This window comes from Lissotriton helveticus, chromosome 1_1 (assembly GCF_964261635.1).
Source record: "Lissotriton helveticus chromosome 1_1, aLisHel1.1, whole genome shotgun sequence".
Classification (NCBI taxonomy): domain Eukaryota; kingdom Metazoa; phylum Chordata; class Amphibia; order Caudata; family Salamandridae; genus Lissotriton; species Lissotriton helveticus.
The window spans coordinates 716,471,929-716,494,954 of NC_136057.1; positions in this window are offsets into that span (position 1 = coordinate 716,471,929).

The window sequence follows — 23,026 nt, forward strand, 5'->3', positions numbered from 1 at the left end:
TACAATCATGCTGTGCTTTATAGACTGCTGCACTAAATGACCTAGAGGCCTGCAAGTGGCCATATTTACGACTTGACCAGAGCTAACTGTCATTTCTGAGCTACTGGTATGTGCCGTGTTTCTGAGGTATATGTATTGAGGGGCAGTTTGGTGTCTATCACACGTTCTTTGGGGTAGATGTGTAGCATAATGTGGCGGGGTACAGAAGCTCTGTGCGTTTACTGTGCCTTCTTTTTCCTACACATCAGAGCGGGGCCTCTTCTTCCCGAGCGGTTGCCGGGTGAGGTGAGGTCGTCACCCACACAAAGCTGGGTGAGTATCACTAGGAGGAAATGCCTCCTTGTGATTGAGCTAGTATGTTCATTGAGCTAATATGTTCATTGATATGTGGAACGTAAATTGTCTCCGCATGTGTGTTGTGTTTGTGTGGTGTCTGTGAGGCCATGTGGTTTTATATTTACACTTTAATGTACGGTGTGTACTTTCTGTATTTTGTTAATAGGCAGAAGACCACCTTCCTGTCTCCAGTGGACATTGGGGCTCCAAGTTCCTGGCAGATACTGATCCCTCCAAGTACACTTCATGTTGTCTTGATACAAACATTTGATTGTAATTTCACATATTTAGTTTAAATTTGTTGCAGTAGCTTAGTATCCATTAGGTCCTGACGAAAGCTGGAATAGTTTTCCATGAAGCTGAAACTAGTTGACCAATCTGCACTGCACCGCAATGTAGTTTTACTTTCTGACTGCGAGGCGTGTTTTTAATCTTGGCACCCACTCTTGTCTTTATTAATTTATCTTGAGTTTGGGTAGTTAATCTTAGTTAGCACTATCTTTATAGCACTGCACCCATTCAGCATTACCCATTGAGCAACACTGTGGCTTTATGCGTCGCCTTCCTTTTCCGCACCGTCAGTTGTCGGTTGGGCGGTATTTGGAGCGAATGCTAATTCCCACATGATGAAAATCCGCCACGAGGGTGGTCTGAAGGGAAATGTAACAGCCCAGTGCGACTCAATTATTGTGATACATGTATCCATGTGACCTTCTTTACCGCACATCATAACACACCACCATAGACCTGGTCTTCTTTTCTGTATTTGTCCAGCACCTTGCCCAGGTAGGGCAGCAGGGAGATAGGGCGGTAGTTGGCTGAGATGGTAGGGTCAGAGCCGGGCTTTTTCAAAATGGGCACTATGAAAGCTGTTTTGAGTGCCGGGGTCACTACTCCCTGAGCGAGTGAGTTATTGAGAAAAGTGATGGGGGCTTCAGGGCAAGAGGAGTAAATGTGTTGCAAGATACGAGCTGGACAAGTGTCTGCCGGGGAACCCGACTTGACTTTGGGAAGTATCTCGCGGAATGAGGCCTCAGTGAGGGGAAGAATAGAGGTGAGGCGATTGAGAACAGTGGGGGAAGAGGGGTCCACAAAAGTAGGTGAAGGGGGGGGGATGTTAGCCTTGATGGTAATGATTTTGTCTGTGAAATAGGTATTGAGCTGATCGCAAAATGATTGAGATGGAAGGATTTGCGAAGAAGCTCTGTCAGAGTAAGCCAAGTTGTTAACTATGCTGAATATTTCTCTGGATTTATTTTCCGCTGCCTCTATTTTTAAGGAAAAATAGGTGGTTTTAGCAGAGAGAATAGCAATTTTGTAAGTAGCAAGTGATTTGAGATAGAGGGTTTTTGCTGCAGAGGAATAGTTTCTTCTCCACTGTCTCTCCGCCTGTCGGGCCGATAGTTTTAACTCTTTTAGGTGGTCGTTAAACCATCTGTTGGAGTCCTTTTGTCGTCGGATGGAAATACGACGCAAGGGGGCCACAGTGTTACAGCCTGTTGTCAGCCAGGTGTTCATGGCAGTGGCCTGAGAATGGGAGGAGAGACCGGAGAGAGACGGGGTGGAATTACGGAGCAGGGAGGACAAAGAGGAAAGATCAACTCTGTTCCAGTTCCGCGCCCAGGTGTTTCTGGCATGTGGAACTTTAGGTACAGAGTGGTGAGAGATAGAGAAAGAAATAAGAGCGTGGTCAGACCAACAGCAGGGGGATACCATAACCGGGGATAATTGAAGGTTGAGGGACCAAACCTGGTCCAACAAGTGGCCGTGGGAATGGGTGGGGACCGTTATGTGCGGGACAAAGTTCAATGAAGAGAGAGATTCGGTGAACTCTTTGGAAGCGGTGCACTCAAAGGGGTCCGAAGGCCAATAATTGAAGTCGCCTAGCACCAAGACCGAGGCGTAGTTGACCACCAGATTGGCCAACAGGTCTTGAAATGCCGGCAGGAATGAAGAAGAAGACTGGGGGGGCCGGTACATAAGGAGACAAGTGATGGGGGGAGAGAAGGATAGGGAACGGGCCACAAGGAATTCAGTAGGAGCAATGGGAGAATAGGAGAGAAGTTGAAACTGTAATTCTGAACGGGCGATAAGCGCCACGCCGCCGCCGGCCCTGCCCGCCGGGCGATCGGCGCGCAGGGCAACGTAGGAAGGGGGGAGAGTAGCCAGGAGAACAGGAAGGGAGGAGTCACAGAACCAGGTTTCGGTTAATAGCAACAGATCCGGCTTCTCGGTGTCAAGCAGGGTAAACAACTCATGATGGTGCTTGACCGCTGACCTTGTGTTGAGTAAAAGAAAAGATAGCGGTGGAGGCGAGGAGGGAGGGACAGGCAGGGGCGGGTTCCGCGGTGGAGGGATCGAGGGGACGGACCGTGGCCTAGAGGTGGGGGAATAGGCAAGGCCTAAGGACGCAATGTGCCTTAGTATAGTTTCTGGGAGAGGCCAGTCTCCTTGAAGGGTGGTAAGCTGCTTGGATGAATACAGGGTATGTTGGGCAAGGGGTCGTGCCCCAGGCCCCGTCCGGCCGTGGACGGGCGCAGACGGGCTTGCCTTAGGCGCGCCTTCGGCGCACAAACGGCGCGCCCGCTGCGCACGTCCGCTGCGCTCCCTAGGATAGCACATTTGATAAAGGGGATTTGAGGGCGGGAAGGGGGCGTGGCCTCAAAGTGGGCGTGGCCGAGCGTGGAACAGGCCGAGGGGAGGGGGTCACGTGAGCGTTTGATCCGCTGCACGGCGCCCTCCAAAATGAGATTTAGCAGTGGGAGTCCAGGTAAGTTAAAAGCACAAGTATTTGTTCACAAATTACACAAAATTGATTAAAAACGAGCACTCCCGGCTATTTTGCCTCAGGAGACAACAAACACCCCAGCGCTAGCGTCTCAGCGCTTATAAAGGGCGGGAAGGGGGCGTGGCCTCAAAGTGGGCGTGGCCGAGCGTGGAACAGGCCGAGGGGAGGGGGTCACGTGAGCGTTTGATCCGCTGCACGGCGCCCTCCAAAATGACGCGCCCTTACTCTTGACGCTACTTTGGGCTTAGAGATGTTAGGACTGTCAATCCAGATTCCCTCTGGGAGTACGATCACAGGGTTAATCTGCTATCGCCCTCCAGGTCCGTTTAGCCTTCTGCAGCAAAAGGCGTTATTCACCACACTGTCTAACATCGCTCTATCACACCAGAAGCTACTCATACTTGGTGATTTTAATCTCTGGGAAAATGGCACCCTTGACACAGCTCTTAAGAACCTTATTTTAACTTGTGACAGTTTTGGTCTCTCTCAATTATCTTCTGAGGCTACCCATATAGCTGGTCACCGACTTGATCTGGTCTTTGCGGCTCGAGATTCGGTGGTAATGGGAGAGTCCCTGCCAATGGACTGGACTGATCACTCACTAGTTAAATTCTTTCTTCATAAAATGATTGGTCCCTTTAAAGCTCCGGTGCGGACCAAAGTAATTAAGGGCAGAGACTGGAGGGCCCTTTCACGCTCACCCCCTTTGGGTGAAGTGTTCCAACTGAATCAGCTCTACGATGGTCACAAAAGCACAGGAGAAAATTACAACTCTTTTATCACCAGTATCTCAACAGTGGTCGACACCCTCGCTCCCCTTAAAATTTTTACCTGCAAGGGCAAAGAGTCTGCCCCATGGTTTAAGGATGATCTAAAAATATTAAAGCTTGAATGTAAACAAGCAGAGAGAAAATGGAGACGCGACTACAATGAAATTGCTAAAGATACATGGAAAGCCAAGGTTCAGGCCTACAAAACCCTCATTAAAAAATCGAAAGCCGATCACTATTCTTCCCTGATCTGTAGTACTACCAACAATTCCAGGAGCATCTTTAACATCCTAAACAGTGTCACTAATCCGGAGTCGTGCAAAAATGCTATCGTCCCGTCGCAAGATCTCTGCGACAACCTGGCCACCTTTTTCAAGGAGAAAATTTATCTTATTCTCAAGGAGTTGTCCACTCCACCTGACATTGAAGCTCCCCTTTACGCGAACCCTGTCATTCCGGAAATTCGACCACCTGATTCCGCCATAGCCTCAGTAGAATCACTCTCCAGGTTTCCAACGCTCACATGTGAAATCTTCACTAAGATAGCGAGAGGGATTGCTTCTGGGTCTCCACTGGACCCGGTGCCTCCTAAAATTTGGAAGGAATTTGAAGAGGAACTCTTTCCCCCTCTCCACTTAATCTGCCAGCAATCTCTGCTGACTGGCTCTGTCCCTGACCAGTGGAAACGAGCTCTGGTCTCCCCCTTGCTGAAAAAGCCCTCCCTTGACCCTGATTGTTCCAAAAATTTCAGGCCTATCTCATTACTCCCGTTCCCTGCCAAGATAGTAGAACGGGTGGTCAGTAAAACCCTCTCCACCCATCTGGAACAACATCTACTACTTGACAGGGACCAATTTGGTTTTCGCCCTGCCCACGGAACTGAAACAGCCCTCATCACCGCCATGGACGAACTTCAAAGGCGAGCAGACAGAAGACAGGCGTCTTTTCTGATACTGCTCGATATGTCTGCCGCCTTTGATACGGTGAACCACAAGATCTTACTGAGGCGGCTGTTGGAGGCAGGCGTGAGGGACACAGCTCTACAATGGTTTCACTCTTTCCTGCAGGATAGGCAGCAGGCAGTCTCTCTGCCTCCTTTTCAATCGGCCTTTTCCCCAGTAACGCACGGAGTCCCACAGGGCTCCGCCATCAGCCCGATACTTTTTAATGTCTATCTTAGACCACTGATTCTCCTCATTAAAAGTTTCGGGATTAAAACAATCAACTACGCCGACGACACGCAGTTGATCCTCTCCCTGGAAGGGGAGGACTCTATCTCAGTAGAGGCCTTACACAACTGCTTGCGGGTTACATCTAGATGGCTGAAGGACAACTCACTTCAGTTTAATTCTGGTAAAACTGAAGTGCTTTTCAACACTGGCTCGAGGATTCCCCGACCGTTTCCGAACAATTTCTGGCCCCCGGAAACAGTGTCCGCTGAACAACCTTTAGACTTTGTCCGCAATCTAGGGGTCATGCTTGACCACAAGCTTAGCATGGAGACCCACGTTCAAAAAACCTCAGCCTGTTGTTATGCCATCCTTCGCTCGCTTAGGAGAGTCCTGCCCCTCCTACCCACACAGGCCCGCATTGAAGTGGTTAGGTGTACCGTTCTGAGCAGGTTGGACTACTGCAATGCCCTCCTGCTTGGGTCCCCCGAGTTTTTGTTGGATAGGCTCCAAAGGGTTCAATCTGCGGCCGCAAAAGTAGCTTTGGGGCTGCCAAGAAGATCTCACGGTTCCGCTGCCTTAGCACAATTGCACTGGCTCCCTCTTAGACAGAGGATCCAGTTTAAGGCCCTCTGTATTGTTTTTAGGGCCCTCCATGGCTCCGGTCCGACCCCTCTTCAATCCAAGTTTGTGTGGTATGCTCCTCCAAGACAACTACGCTCCTCTGATGCGAAACTGGTGATCATCCCCAGATTTAGGAAAGTCAGAGCAGGAGGTAGATCCTTTGAGGTGGCGGCGGCCAGACTCTGGAATTCCCTCCCTGTCGAGATCAGACACATTACTGAACTCCTACCATTCAGGAAAAAGGTCAAAACTTGGCTTTTCCCCAACTAACTCACTCCCTTCTGCCCCTCTTCCCGTTTCACTCTCAGACTCTGTCAGCGCCAGAATGCCTGCAATGGTGACAGTTCGCGCTTTACAAATTCCGAAATAAATAAAATAAATAAATAAAATAGATATGGCGAAATCTAAAGTTGACAAGAAATCTAGAGAATATCTGATAGCTGTAGGCAAATCTAACAAAAAGAAACAGAAAGCAAAAGAAAATAATGCTAACAGCTTGAGGATGATAACTAACTACTCCAGTGCCTCTATGTATATCAGGATGATTTTTGCCAAAAATTGGCATATTTTGAAGTCGGACCCAGTAATAGGGAAGGACTTACCTAGGGCGCCTCTTCTAACTTTTAGAAGAGCGAGATCCATATGGATCAGCTTAGTTCAGAGTCACTGTGAGAAGGAGAGTAGAGTGTCCCCATTTGGGAGATTGGCAGGGTTTTACCCATGTCTTAAATGCAGGGCCTGTAAGTATAGCAGGAAAGTGTTAGAGTATCAGGTACCAGGCATGAAGGAACCCATGAAGATCAAAAGCCTGATGAACTGTAACACAAGCCACACAGTATACTGTTTGGTATGTCCATGTGGCCTGCTTTACATTGGAAGCATGATCAACCCCACCAAAATTAGAATTTTGTATTACCTCAGAGCAATACAGAATAGGAATCCAACATACCCGGTGGCCAGGCATTTTGAGAGGTTCCACGACAGCAATAGAGATCTAATGACCTTCTTTTGTATGGACCAAGCACCCTCGATTGTTAGAGGAGGAAATAGACTCTTAGAGTTACGTAGATTGGAGTCAGGGCACATCTTTGAAAATCAAACCAAGAGGCCCGGTAGCCTAAATAGTGGTGAGGAGATGGCTGTATATCTGTAATGCTCTCCATTCAGTAACTTATTATATGTATTCTGTACTACTGGTATGTACTGATTTATTTAAGCAACAGTAACTCTATAGTTATTTTGATAGAGTATGGGCCAGATTGTGGCTCATCCAGGGCGAAATAATTTTTACACTTGGAGCCAGAGTGATATTTTTGTATGATTATGATTAGTATTTGATAGCCCATCCAGGGCATTATAGTTTACTTAATGTTTGGTTACACGTCTAAAGCTAAACAGTTATATTTATGCTGTGATTGATGTGTTTTGACTATTTCTTTACAATTTTGCATGTTTATAAATATCCAACACCTTTTGTATTTTAAGTTGGGTGTCCTTTGTTTATTTTTCCAGTACTGCATTACTTAAATTTGCCTCATGGTGGCGCCGGCCACCATTGAGATAGGTGGCAAGCCGAAACGCGTCTGGAGGTGTACCTCTTGTAAAACCCAACAAAATCTGGGATTCATAACGTTCCTGTGAGTGCTTTTGCATTTTATGCAGTGGAGCTTTGGATTGCTGGATCCGCGCTGCATCTGTCACCGCGCTTTAAAGCACCAGATCGCGAGTGTAAGGGAAAGTGAATGACGGACAAAGGAGCAGAATATATATATATATATATATATTCCCTCGCACTCTACCTCGTCGCAGGGGGAACACATTCACGCTGGTGCCATCGTCGGGATCGAGGTCGTCTCCCGCTTTACATCCAACACAACAGTTTTCAAAGTATTGATGGCACTCCACTCAGAGGTTGCTTTTCAAATTATTTAATGATAACAATTGAGATCGGCGATCTCAATTGTTATCATTAAATAATTTGAAAAGCAACCTCTGAGTGGAGTGCCATCAATACTTTGAAAACTGTTTTGTTGGATATATATATATATACATATATATATATATATATATATATATATATATATATATATATATATATATATATATATATATATATATATATATATATATATATATTTGTCAAACAAATGCCCAAGCTTTGAAAAGCGCACCCTTGAAGGACTGCACTGTTGCTCATCGGTTTGTTCTTGCAGACCTGACGCGTTTCTAGGCTCCTGCCTTTCATCAGGGTCAATCAGTAAAAATGAACACGGGGAGAATTCTGGCCTTCTTTTATTTTAATTCTTTAAATGTCACCGCCCTTTGTTGGGTCGTTTAACTTTACGGTGCATTGTGGGACAGTTAGTTCCTTTTGTGCCAGAATATATTTATCACCTTAATAGGTTCCTCGTTTGCCATCCTTTTAAACTTTTATTGTTACCCTTAGTGGGCCCGGGAGCAAGGTGGGAGTCTCTTTGAGCCGCAATCCTTCAAGCTGAATGACGGGTTTGGACCAGTTCCAACCCACGGCCTCCTCTGCACTCGGTGGTTGTTGCTGCTTTTCCGCGGCGAGGCTGCCGCGTAAGTAATTTTGTCAAACAAATGCCCAAGCTTTGAAAAGCGCACCCTTGAAGGACTGCTCCTTGCGGTTTATCCTAGGCGCAGACTCGCACTGTTGCCCTTCTGTTTGTTGTTGCAGACCTGACGTGTTTCTAGACTCCTGCCTTTCATCAGAGGTCAATCAGTAAAAATGAACACGGGGAGAATTCTGGCCTTCTTTTATTTCAATTCTTTAAATGTTACCGCCCTTTGTGGGGTCGTTTAACTTTACGGTGCATTGTGGGACAGGTAGTTCCTTTTGTGCCAGAATATATTTATCACCTTAATAGGTTCCTCGTTTGCCATCCTTTTAAACTTTTATTGTTACCCTTATTGGGCCCGGGAGCAAGGTGGGAGTCTCTTTGAGCCGCAATCCTTCAAGCTGCATGACGGGTTTGGACCAGTTCCAACCCACGGCCTCCTCTGCACTCGGTGGATGTTGCTGCTTTTCCACGACGAGGCTGCCGCGTAAGTAATTTTGTCAAACAAATGCCAAAGCTTTGAAAAGCGCACCCTTGAAGGACTGCTCCTTGCGGTTTATCCTAGGCGCAGACTCGCACTGTTGCTCATCGGTTTGTTCTTGCAGACCTGACGTGTTTCTATACTCCTGCCTTTCATCAGAGGTCAATCAGTAAAAATGAACACGGGGAGAATTCTGGCCTTCTTTTATTTCAATTCTTTAAATGTTACCGCCCTTTGTGGGGTCGTTTAACTTTACGGTGCATTGTGGGACAGTTAGTTCCTTTTGTGCCAGAATATATTTATCACCTTGGTAGGTTCCTCGTTTGCCATCCTTTTAAACTTTTATTGTTACATCAGTGATGTCATGAGTGATGTCATTGACCATGTCATGAGTGATGTAATATGTGACGTCATCAGCAGTGCATTGCGGGCGCGCAAGTTATAGTTAGCTGAGCTAACTATAACGGAGGAATTTCAAAGGTTTTGTATGAGAGAAATGTTCAGATAACTATAACATGTGTGAAAACTATGTTTTTTTCAATTAATTTGCATAGTTTTTTAATGCTAATTCCTAAGTATAACGTTTGTGAAACCTATGGTTTTTTCATTGAATTTCAAAGGTTTTGTAAATGATAATTTATAAATGTATTAATTATTATGTCTTTCTTTTTATACTAATTTCTTATATTTTTAATATAAATATTTATATTTATTTTATTTTTTAAATTATATTTCATATTCTTAATATAAAATAATAACAAAACTAAATTGCAAAGTAATTTTTGGATGAATTATTGCTTGACGTCGGTTACAAGTATAACACAGCTCCAGCAATGCTCTTGAGGCCCTATGCTCACAATGCTGTATCAATCCTGACACCTGCTTCAAGCATGTGCAAGGTTTTGACACAGCAGAAGCTCAAAAGTGACTGAATGAAATGTTATACATTTCACTCAGTCACTTTTAGGAGGCGTTGCTGCACCTCCTTCTGCACAAGAAAGCCTCTTCTGGCGCAGCGCTTTACAATGTAATGCACCCTCTAGATGCGTCACATTGTTAGTAGGACACACCATGGCACATGTTTTGCACCACCGCTGTGTCACAAAAGTGACGCAATGGCTGTGTAAAAGAGGCACAAGGGGATTGTAAATCCGCTCCTAACACATACAAATTCACCCAGGCAGTTGCGCCAGCACCGCAAATTGAAGCATAGACTTGTAACATATTTATGTACATATGTTACATTCAAGTGTTTCGGACATACTACAGTATACTATAGGTAAACACCTTATAGATTTATGCTGTAGCACTTATAGTCCTGCACTTTCACATTCTCCATACACTAGTAAGATATTCATTCATTCATTTATAAACTACACATTCATTCTGACAAACTTTATATAGTTTTTTCTTTGACCAGTAAAGGTAGTTCTAAAAAGAACTGTTTTTTTAGTTTTGTAGTTTTTTTTGTGTTTTCTCAACAAATTCCAAGTGGAACAAAACAATGAAATAAAAACCCCAACTAATGTCGAGGACAGCGATGCTCCTGCATCCTGCATTTCATCAGGTCCTTAGACTGTTCTCCATAACACAAAAGTTTATCGCAATAAATGCATAGAATTTTAACTTTACCAAAGTCAGAATCAATTTGTGGGTGTGGACTGCTTGCTGGAAATGCTCCTGCAGCAGTTAATGTGCTTGGTGTAGCAGCAGGTGGGTTCTCGTGCAACGTGCGCCTTGCAGCTGGAGCAAAGTTATTGGGGTGCAAGTTCTTCACGTGTCGCACCATATTTGATGTGCCAAAGGAGTATTTTTTACATGGATCACCCCTTGAAAGAGTTGTTTCGCAAATGTTACAGGTTACTTTTGGAGCATTAACCTTTTTTGTCTTTCTGGAAAAGTAAAAAACTTCTGTGAAGAAGTAGAAGCTGATGCAGATTGATGTTATCTTCATATCTTCTTCATTCAAGAACAGGCTAATAAAAGATCCCATCCACAGTAGACAGAGACTCCAACTACCTCATGGAATCTCATGTACATTACATCACATGCATTCTCAAATACATGTCCTACATTCTACATTCTGCATGAAGGAAATAACATCAGGAAGATACCACACACCTTCCCCCGAACCTTTGAGAATCAAAAATAAATAACAATAAAGAACAAAACTAATTAGAAAAGAAAGTACTTGTATATTCCGCCAATAGCATAAAACAAGAATAACAATAAAATGATGCAAAACCCCATAACCTGAAACAAACAAACATCTTATTTCAAGACGTAATCACGAAGGTTCCTAGGGACCCTAGATACTCATACACTTTTTCTTAACGGAGTATCAACACCAGTTTGACTACCTGTGTCAGCCGAAGCAAGAGCGTTTCGCGTGTTTTTGGAAACAAGATGAGGCATAGGAGCAATGCGATTTAAATTCCATATCCGTCCATCATTTAATTTATCTGCGTTTCCAAAAAGTTTGGTAACATGAAAAGGGCTGGAGAACCTTGAACCTGAAGACTTAAGAGGCAAACTAACTCTCACACGATCACCCACAGAAATCTTTGCATGAGCAGTGGCATGTCTGAGATCAAACTTTACCTTCCTGTCCTCAGACTTGATCAGCTGTCGTTCTAACCCCTCTGCTTTACTTGGGGTCAACACCTTAACACCCAAGTTCCTCATCTAAGACTGGAACAAGTAAGTATTAGGCGTGCGACCCCTGAATAAAACAAACGGAATTTCACCAGTGATAGAGTGAGGTGTGAATCTGTAGACAGTGACTCTTTAAAATAAGTTAGTTTTCCAATCTGTACCTTTTGTTTTTGACAACTGAATACACTCTTTGAGTACCCGATTCAATCTCTCTATCATGCCATTACATTCAGGATGATATAGTGAGCAGCGTTTATGTTTGATACCCTTTTCAGTCAAGAAGTGCTCCATATCTTTCGATACAAACTGGACCCAGTTGTCAGTAAGGAGAGACTCTGGAAATCCTTCTCTAGAAAAAACACTATGCAAAAATGTAGTAATTGTCAAGGTGTCTATGCTTTTAGTGACTTCGGGCCACCTTTAGAACATGTCCATCAGAACCACAACATAAAATTGGCCACTCTTGTTGAAAATAGGACCTAAAATGTCTAAAGCTACATCCTGCCAACAGCGCATGGAAGCCTCTCTTATAATCATTGGTTGCACTCTCGTCTTACAGACCTTATCAGAGGTATTGCACTCCACACAATGTCTGATCATGCGCTCAACTAAAATATCTATGCCTGGCCACCAAAAATGTCATCTTACTCTTTCCTTTGTCTTTGATATTCCTTGATGACCCTGGTGAGCTAATTGAAGAATGTTCAGTCTAATAGAAGAGGGAGGAACAAGTCTAGTGGCCCTCCAGAGCAAATCTTCTCCTACAGAAAGTTCATCCTTTATATTCCAAAAGGACTTTGCACTTTCCCCTACATTTTTCAGAGAAGGCCAACCTGTTAAAACTAATTTGCAAATTTCTTGTAGATCAATATCGTTAGTCATGGCATTTCTCTAGTCAACTTCCGGAACTACACTCTCAACAATCTCACAGTCCTTAAATTCATTCACCTCCCATGAATCTTCAGAGCTCACAAAAATTTGAACATCAGAGGGTGAAAATAATCTGCACAGGCAGTCTGCTACCTTGTTGTTGACACCAGGTATATACTTCACCTCAAATTCAAAATCTTGAAGAGCAATTACCCATTTACAGATTCGAGAAGAGATTGCATCAAGGCTTTTTTTGCAAAATACATCTTTTAAAGGCTTATGATCCGTGTGAACAGTGAAAGGATTACCCCAGAGAAATTTTTTCAATTTTTTGATTGCCCAAAAGATGCATAAGGCTTCTTTTTCTATAACGGAGTAGAGCAATTCTGGCCCAACGAGAGCTCTGGAAAGAAACAAAACAGTAATTTCCTCACCATCTCGCATCTGCTTGAGAACAGCACCTAGACCACTAGAACTAGCATCTGTGACAAGTATAGATTTGAAGGACACATCAAAATTTTGAAGAGAGGGAGCTGAATTCAGAGCTTGTTTGACCGGTTCATATTCCACTTGGCAATGGTGTGACCAAACAAACTTCACTCCTTTCTTCAAAAGCGACCTCATATTTAAGGTTTTAGCCGCAAAAGATGGCATGAATTTATTATAATATTTTGCCATTTCTAAGTAGGTCACAAGCTCATCTCTAGACCGTGGAGTGGCAAGTTCGTTTATGGTCTTAACCAAACTCTCCTTAGGTTTAACTCCACCAGAGGTAAGGCAGTGACCTAGATAGTTTATTTCAGAGAGATTACATTTACACTTATCCTCTCTAAGTGTCAAACCCCTTTCTGCAAAACGCTCAAGAACAGATCTGACTCTGAAATAATGTTCCTCTTGAGACGAACCATGAACCAGCACATCGTCCTGATAAACTTTGACTCCCTCAATACCTTTCAGTACATCTTCCATGATCCTTTGGAATATGGAGGCCGCAGAAATCAAGCCAAAGGGTAGGCATGTGAATTTATAAATCCCAAAAGGAGTTATAAACGATGTGAGATTCATAGAGTTCTCATCAAGTCTGACCTGATGATAGGCGGCCCTAAGGTCTAGAGAAGAAAACACACACGCATCACCCAATTGTGTTAACATTGTGTTTATGTTGGGCAAAGGATATCGGTCAGCTATTACCTCCTTATTGAGGGCGCGAAGATCCACACAGAAACGAATCTCTCCAGAGGCCTTACGAGCTAGAACCACTGGAGCCAACCATTCACACGCTTCTGTTACAACAATAATACCTTCCTTTTTAAGTTGATCTAACTCGTTTCGCATGGGCTCCTGCATTGCTAGAGGTACATTACGCACTTTACAAGCTACAGGAATGGTGTGTGATTTCAATGCAATATTGTGAACATAACCTGACAGACAACCCAATGTGTTACTGAAAACATGTTTGAACTCAGAACGCCAATCAGGATGTGATGTAGTAGAGGAAACAGAGGCTATCAACTCATCAGAGTGGCAAGTTTCACCAGACTTTGGTAAAATGATTGCTGTATCACCAGAGCTCGACTTAGTATTTAAGTCTCTGAGGATAATGCATGGGTTCTCACCTGGAATTAAAGAAACGCCTAAATCAGCTTGATGGAACCAGCTGAGTATGCTATCACACCTGCAAGAGATATAAATGTTACCAGCAGTTAAACGACCTTTATATTCAATTTCACCATTCAAATAACCAAAAAGTTTGATTGGTTGACTAGCGTAAGCCAAAGGCCTTATATCAGGCTTAAATACTTTCACTTTCCCAACAAGGAATTTGTCAAAGAAAACTTTAGGTATGAGAGAAACTTTTGCCCCTGAATCAACAAGCATTTTAACATCACAACCATTGATGGACACATTGTCAACAGCCCCTTTACATTTTTTTCCATTGGACACAGAAATCTGGCCACAGTCTAATGTATCACCACAGGAGATTTAACCACCGTCTAAATTGTCAGAATCCGAATCACTTTGTTCTTCAAGAGAAACTACCTTGACGCGTCTATTCTTCTTATTAACTTGAGACCTGCACACCTTCGTGAAATTTCCAACTTTCCCACAGTTAAGACACTTCGATGATAAAGCAGGACAAGCTTTATCGTTGGCAAGGTGATCAACAGCATTACACCGAAAACATTTAAGTCTGCTACTAGAAGGTTTTTGAAAATTGAAAGAAGTAGTAGCTTGATCAGAGGAAGCAATATGTTGTTCCTTGGTAGATTTGGAGATTGACTTGCCAAAAGACTTCTTCTTGGAAACAACAAGAACTTTTTGTTCTGAGCCATTTTTTTCTTTCTTGCAAACTTCAACACAGGCTAAAGAGTGTTCTAACCTTTTGGAAATTGCAATGACTTCATCTAAATCCGGATCATCCTTTTGCCATAGTTCGTCCTTTACTTTGTCTATGATGCACCCCAACATAAATTGATCACGGATCCTTTCCTCCAAAGCACTTCCAAATTTGCACGTTGAAGCGAGTTTACGTAAAGCTGTGACAAATGTTTCCACAGATTCTTCTTCCTTTTGTGTGCGTTTGCCAAAGTGATAGCGTTCCAAGATAGTACTTACTCTTGGAAGGTTGTGTTTATCAAGTTTCTTTATATTTATTTCAAACTCATTTAAATTATCAGACTCTTCTGCAGACAAATCTGGTAAATGTTCGAAGACATCCTGACCCTCTGAGCCTAAGCAATGCATTAATAAAGCTGACTTCCTTTCAGCACTGAGTGAGACACCGCATACCCTTAAAAATTTTTTTTTTCCATTTAGACCAACGGATGGGTGGATCACCAGGTTTTGTAAGGAAGAAAGGAGCAGAGTTGACGTTTTGCATGGCTGGTTGTAAAAGTGAATAATGTTACAGGATATGTCAAACCGAACAATGAAGTACCAAATTTCCCTTAAATTTTGCTTTAGATTGACATAAAATAAAAGTTTAAAAGTAAAAGAATTATGAGCTTATTGAATAAAAAGAACGCACATGAAATTGGTAACCATAAAATAATAAATGCACTTAAGATGCAAGGAATGCGAGTGCACAAGACAAGGTAAATTACTTTTTAAAGAATACTTGAAACGGCGATTTGGCAAAGTTCACGAAGCTGAAGGCTCGTCAATAATTTTTTTTTTAATGAAATCGCCAAAAACAAGTAGATTGTTAATTGTAATCACAAGGTGCTAAAGGCCCGGTTTAAAACGTTTGAGTAGTAATCCACAAAATGTTAATGTCCATGTCTCCGATTTGAATTTAAGCTTTAAGTATCAATGAGTAAAAGATTCAATCAATCAATCAGTGACACTTGTAAAGCGCGCTACCTACCCGTAGGGTCTCAAGGCGCTGGGGGGGGGGGGGGTGCCGCTACCGCTCGAACAGCCAGGTCTTCAGCTTCTTCCTGAAGGAGAGGTGGTCTTGGGTCAGGCGCAGGTCGGTCGGCAGGGAGTTCCAGGTCTTGGCGGCCAGGTAGGAGAAGGACCTTCCTCCTGTAGTCGCTCTTCGGATGCGGGGGACGGCGGCGAGGGCGTGGTTGGCTGATCGGAGGTGGCGTTTGGGAGCGTAGAAGTTGACTCGGTTGTTGAGGTAGCTCGGGCCTTGGTCGTGTAGGGCTTTGTGTGCGTGGGTGAGGAGACGGAAGGTGATTCTTTTGTTGACGGGGAGCCAGTGAAGGTCTCTCAGATGTCCGGAGATGTGGCTGGTTCGTGGGATGTCGAGGATGAGTCTGGCTGAGGCGTTCTGGATCCGCTGGAGTCTCTTCTGGAGCTTGGCGGTGGTACCGGCGTAGAGGGCGTTGCCGTAGTCCAGTCGGCTGGTGACGAGGGCCTGGGTGATGGTCTTCCTGGTCTCGGTGGGGATCCACCAGAAGATCTTCCGTAGCATGCGTAGGATGTTGAAGCACGCCGAGGAGACGTTGTTGACTTGCCTGGTCATGGAGAGGGAGGAGTCCAGGATGAAGCCCAGGTTGCGTGCATGGTCTGTTGGTTTGGGTGCGGTGCCCAGGGCGGGAGGCCACCAGGAGTCGTCCCAGGCGGAGGGTGAGGAGCCCAGGATGAGGACCTCCGTCTTGTCCGAGTTCAGTTTCAGGCGGCTGGTCGTCATCCACTCGGCTACCTCTTTCATCCCTTTGTGCAGGTTGGCTCTGGCGGCGGCGGGGTCGTTGGTCAGGGAGAGGATCAGCTGGGTGTCGTCGGCGTAGGAGATTATGCTGAGGTTGTGTTTGCGTACGATGGCCGCGAGGGGGCTCATGTAGACGTTGAAGAGGGTGGGGCTCAGAGATGATCCTTGAGGGACGCCGCAGATGACTTCGGAGGCCTCTGACTTGTACGGTGGTAGGCGGACTCTCAGTGTTCTTCCGCCGAGGAAGGAGATGATCCATTCCAGCGCCTTGTCCTGGATTCCGATGTCGTTGAGGCGCCGTACTAGGGTGCGGTGGCAGACCGTGTCGAATGCCGCGGAGAGGTCTAGGAGGATGAGGGCCGCTGTTTCTCCTTTGTCCATCAGGGCTCGGATGTCATCGGTGGCGGCGATGAGGGCGGTCTCGGTGCTGTGATTGGCTCGGAAGCCGGACTGTGAGGGGTCGAGGGATCCGTTCGTCTCGAGGAAGGCGGCCATCTGCTTGTTGACGGTCTTCTCGATGACTTTGGCTGGAAACGGGAGGAGCGAGATGGGGCGGTAGTTCTTGAGGTCGGTGGGGTCCGCTGTTGGTTTCTTGAGTAGGGCGCTGAGTTCGGCGTGTTTCCAGCTCTCAGGGAAGATGGTGGTGTCGAAGGATGTGTTAATGATGTCTCGTAGGTGGGGTGCGATGACAGCTTCGGCCTTGTTGAAGACGTGGTGAGGGCAGGGGTCGGTCGGTGATCCGGAGTGGATGGAGTTCATCGTGCGGATGGTATCTTCGGTGCTGATCGGGGTCCAGGCGTGTAGGGTGGTGGTGGGGGGTGGTTGTTCGGTCATGGTGTGCGTTGGTTGGTTGTTGAAGCTGTTGTGTATGTCCGCGATCTTGTTGTGGAAGTATGAAGCGAGGGAGTTGCAGAGGTCTTGCGATGGGGTGATGTCGTTGTTTCCTGCGCTGGGGTTGGAAAGCTCTTTCACGATGTTGAAGAGTTCCTTGCAGTTGTGTGCGTTGTTGTCCAACCGGTCCTTGAATGCTGTTTTCTTGGCGGCGCGGATCAGCTGGTGGTGTTTCCGGGTGGCAAGTTTGAAGGAGGTCCTGTTGTCCGGTGTCGGTTCCCTTCTCCAGACTTTCTCGAGGGCTCGGCAGTTCTTCTTGGAGCTCTTGAGTTCGTCGGTGAACCATGGGGCCTTCTTGCTGCCGGGTCTGCTAGGCGGGGTCTTCAGTGGGGCGAGTTCGTCCGCGCAGTTGCTGATCCACTTTGTGAGGTTGTCGGCGGCCTGGCTGGGGTTCGCAGAGCTGGCAGGAGGGTGCTGGCTCAGGGAGGTGGCGAGCTGGTCTGCTGTGATCTTGTTCCAGCTTCTGCGGGCGGCCTGTTGCTGGTGTTGGTGGGTCGTCGTTCTCTTGAAGGTGAAGTGGACGCAGCTGTGGTCCGTCCATTGAAGCTCTGTGGCGTGGCTGAAGTCGATGTCTGTGCTGGAAGAGAAGACTGCGTCGAGTGTGTGTCCGGCGAGGTGGGTGGGGGTGGACACCAGTTGCTTGAATCCAAGGTTGGCGAGGTTGTCGAGCAGGGTGCTGGTGTTGCGGTCGTTGTTGTTCTCCAGATGGAAGTTGAGGTCTCCCAGGAGGATGTAGTCAGCGGAGGGGAGGGCATGCGGGCTGACGAAGTCGGCGATGTCCTCGCTGAATTGTGTGCGTGGTCCGGGGGGTCGGTAGATCAGTGTGCCTCTGAGGGTGGTGTTCGGGTTGGTGTGGATCTGGAAATGCAGGTGTTCGGCGCTGGTCAGGGTGTTGTCGGTGCTGGTCGTGAGACGGATGGTGTTCCTGTGGATGATGGCGATGCCTCCTCCCATCTGGTTGGCGTTTTGGTCCCTCCGGACGATCTTGTAGCCCTCTGGGATAGCGATGGCGATGTCGGGAGCTGAAGAGGCGCTCATCCAGGTCTCCGTGAGGAAGGCAACGTCAGGGGCTGTGGCGTCTAGGAGGTTCCAGAGTTCGATGGCGTGTCTGTGGACGGAGCGGGTGTTGAGCAGGATGCACTTGAGGTGGGTGCTGCTGGTGTTCGTCTTGGCAGGTGCTGGTGCGAGGCAGGTCCGGCTGCAGGTGAACTTGCAGGCGTGGCAGCTGAAAGGTCCGTGGGTACGTCGTGGAGTGGCTTGGTGGCAGTCTGGAAGTCGGCCGGTGTTGAGTGCGATGAGGGAGGCGGCGGAGTACGTCAGGCGGGTAGGTCGGGGTCTTCGTGGGCCAGGGGTCCTGGCACTGGTCGCGATCCGGTCGCGGACGGGCGCAGACGGGCTTACCTTTGGCGCGCCTTCGGCGCACAATCGGCGCGCCCGCTGCGCGTGACCGCTGCGCGTTCGCACGGTCGCCATTTAAGGCGAAGTGCGCGGGTGGGCGGAGCAGCTGGGAGGCGGGAGCGGGGAGGGTACAGAATAGAAAAAGGGGCGGGGAAAAGCGGCGGTGGCGGGAAGGGAGAGCGGGGGGCGGCGAGGTAGGCGGACAACAAGGAAGGAAACCAAACCACGGGCACGAAGAAAATATACTAAACAGGCACAAATTACAGTAAAAACAAAGGCAAGAACAACTAAAACACAGGCACGAAGAAAATATGCTAAACAGGCACAAATTACAGTAAAAACAAAGGCAAGAACAACTAAAACACAGGCACGAAGAAAATATGCTAAACAGGCACAAATTACAGTAAAAACAAAGGCAAAAACAACTAAAACACAGGCACGAAGAAAATATACTAAACAGGCACAAATTACAGTAAAAACAAAGGAAAAACAACCAGAGCGGAGTCAGCCGGCAACCGGCAACGAGGCAGGCAGCGAGGCAGAGGGCAGGCAAGGGGCACACGCAGCAGCTGGTGGCCGTGCGGCTTCAAAAGCGGTATTTGAGAGGTAGCAAAAACAATCTAATTTTGCGCCGAAAGTAAAGAATTGCTAAAAGAAAGCAACAGGCTGTATTTAAAGGACTCCGCTTCAGTTGTGAAGTAAGAGTGTGTCCAAAATAGATCGCCTGAGCTAGCAATTAAGCAGAAATGATTGGAGTTTAAATGTAGCGCAAAATACCTTGAATCTTAAGACACAAAGTCGTGTTGGGATCTTAAAGACAGGATAGCTCAAACCTGAAGATGTAGCACACAGGTGTAGCGGGTTGAAGACATCCCATCCTCGTCGCCAATATGAAGAAGTAGAAGCTGATGCAGATTGATGTTATCTTCATATCTTCTTTATTCAAGAATAGGCTAATAAAAGATCCCATCCACAGTAGACAGAGACTCCAACTGCCTCATGGAATCTCATGTACATTACATCACATGCATTCTCAATTACATGTCCTACATTCTACATTCTGCATGAAGGAAATAACATCAGGAAGATACCACAACTTCCAAATTAAAACTTCTTTCCTCTTCTTTGGAGGTTCTTCAGAAATGAAATCTCCCTCTGAAGAACTGCTGGAAGATGACTCCATTGCTCTTATTATTGTGATCTTCCTTCTATTTGAGTAGATTCTCAGAACAAATGCTTCTTCTTTCAACGTCAAAATCGAATAATTATAATGGGACGGAACTTTCAACAGTCGCAATAGGAAAAGTTATGAACCAATCAAATCTCTACTTTTAAAGTCACATGGCTTTGCGTACGCTTATGATGCGCTTGCGCAGCTATATCAATACGAGTATGCATGATGTTCTACCGCAATTTGAGTAATTGTTTTTAAAAGTAATATATGATTGTTACAAGTATTAAAAAAAAGTCATAGTTATCCCAAATGTCTGCCCTTAGTATGTACATTAAATACATAAATAAATGTTTTAAACCAAGTAGAAACATTGCCGCCTTTCGCATACAGAACGCCGTACATGACAACACACCGAAGCTTTAATGCGACGCGTAACGTCAAAGCATACTCGTACCGTATGCGCGGGTACCTGCTGAGTATGATGAGCAGAACAAACTATGGTGCGATCACCCTCTCAGTGACAAATCAGAGCCCAGAGCGCAGTAAGGAGAATGATTAGAAGTGCTGACTCATTGCAGATCCGATTCTGGGCCTGCCTCTGCGTACATGATAACACCACCCCCATCTCTCTATGTTGTTAATTGTTAGTGCCCACACTCATACTTGCACATGCGCGGTGCACGCCTGCCCACACTCCCCACATGCCACCACCTTGCATGCTTGCTATCACTAAGCCTGGAAACCAATACATTAGCCAATGGGATGTCCCCCAGGGCCGTCATTCTTGCAGACCGCAAAAACGCTACCAATCACGGCCCTCAGCTTGATTTGGTCAGCCCCCGCGGTTCCCATATAATGCGGGAACCGACGTGAGCATGCTCTCTTTTGCCTGCCTCTGTTGCAGTGACAGACAGACTGTCGTCATCAATTTTACTATGAACTGATTGCTCGAGCAGAGGAGGACTCCTGACACTCGACGTGGTGTCACTGCTGCTGCCGCCGCCCAGCCACAATACCATAGAAGCGGAGGCGGCGCCGCCCGATTGCAAAACACCCCAGACTCAGCAAAACCGCAGCCTTTCAAGACACGACAAAAGACGACAGAAGCAAAGGTAAGAGAAGACGTCACAACAGCAGCCTCCACTGTAAATTGTATATCCATAATGCTATTTTTTTTCTCCTTCATATGGCTTTCCTACCCCTCAATGGTTTTAAATTGTATGCACATAATTTAAAAGTTTCTTTCTACGTCACGACTTGCTCAACACCTCTATTTTTTTTATAAATTGTTCGTCAATTAATTTCTGTGTAGTATTTCTATGGTACACCACGTGCTCAGGCCTCTATTATTAAATGTGCGTGCATGATGGTATTTTTTTTTCTGCGTCACAAAGCCGTCCCAGGGCTCTTTTTTATAAATTCAGCATACATGAATTTCTTTTTCGTATTTCTCAACTACGCCACGTGCTTAGGCCTCTATTATTAATTGTGCGTGCATGATGGTATTTTTTTTCTACGTCACGCGACCGTCCCAGGCCTATATTCTTATTGATCTTCCTTTGTTGATCCTAATATTTCCTTCTGTGTCACGCACCACTCCCAGGCCTCCTTTTTTAATAAATGAATTTCAGTGTCATATTTTTTAACAGTGTCACGTGCTTTGGAATCTGTTCTTTTTATTGTATGTACATGATGAAATACTTTTCTGCAACACATGACCCTCCTACCCCTCAATGATTTTAAAGTGTCCTTACATAATTGAAATGTTTCTTTATAAATCACGAGATCCTATACACCTCTGATTTTTATAAATTGTGCGTGCATGAATTTCTGTGTTGTATTTTTGAAGAGTGTCATGTGTTTGGGAATCTGTTCTTTTTACTGGATGTACATGATGGTATACATTTCTGCAACACGTCACCCTCCTACCCCTCAACGGTTTTAAATTGTATATACATAGTATAAATGTTTCTTTCTGTGTCACGAGGTCTTCCAGACCTCTAATTTTAAAAATTCTCCGTGCATAAATTTCAGTTTCGTATTTTTAAACTGTCACGTGCTTTAGCCTGTATATATATAAATTGTGCGCTCATAATATTATTTTTTTAATCCATCACGTGGCCCTCCCAGCTCTGTTTTGCTTTATTTTTGTGGAATATATACTTTCTGGTTCATCGTATTTACCCCCTCCTAATTCACCCATTAGTTTTAATATTTATTACTGCATCACGTGACACTCCCAAACCTGTATTCTTTAAAATGATGCGTACATGGTTGTAATAGTTACTGCTACCTCATATGACTCTCTCAGACCTCTATTTGAATTAATGTTTAAGAGTAGAATCGAGTAACGTTTAGAAGACTATGACAAATGTAAGATATTTTTAAAAGTTTTTCAATAAAATATTGTTCCTTTTTATAATACTTATAACTCTAAACAAATGTAATTGGGTTGTACTGTAAACCTATTAATGATTGCATTTTAACTCTACAGGTACCTTTTCAGAAAATGGACATTCTTCTTACTCCGACAAATATTGCCTGTCAATGGATACTTCTGGTAAGTGCAAGTTTTTCAACATTTATTAGTCTACATTTTTTTAATCAAATAATTTAAAGGGTAATCTTTTAAAATAATTTTGTAATGTATCTAGTGTAGACATCTGTACCGTAAAATGTAAACTCTCCATACTAAAAATCATATTTCTACAATATTTTCTATACACATCCGAACCTTTAACTAAGACAATGGGTCATGTTTCACGGAGTAACAAAATTCAGACCTATCAAGAGTTTTCATTAAATTGAAGGTAACTTTTCCCTACAAAATATGTGCCTTACCTCTTTATTATTTATTATATTGCACAAATATAAAATTGCCAATAAAATTTCTCTTTATGAAATTAAAAAAAGCAAACTATTAAACATAACCATTCGCTTTTCTCTAAAGGGTTTCTGTACAACAATTGAAGCGTCACAACTATCACCAATGGCAGTTACTCATCTTAAAAGTTTACTTCTTTAAATTACTCGTAAATAGCAAAAAGGGTTTTCAAGGATAACATTTAACGTCTACCAAACGAATCTATAGTGCCCTTCGGAACCATATTGCTATTTGCATACCATTTTGTC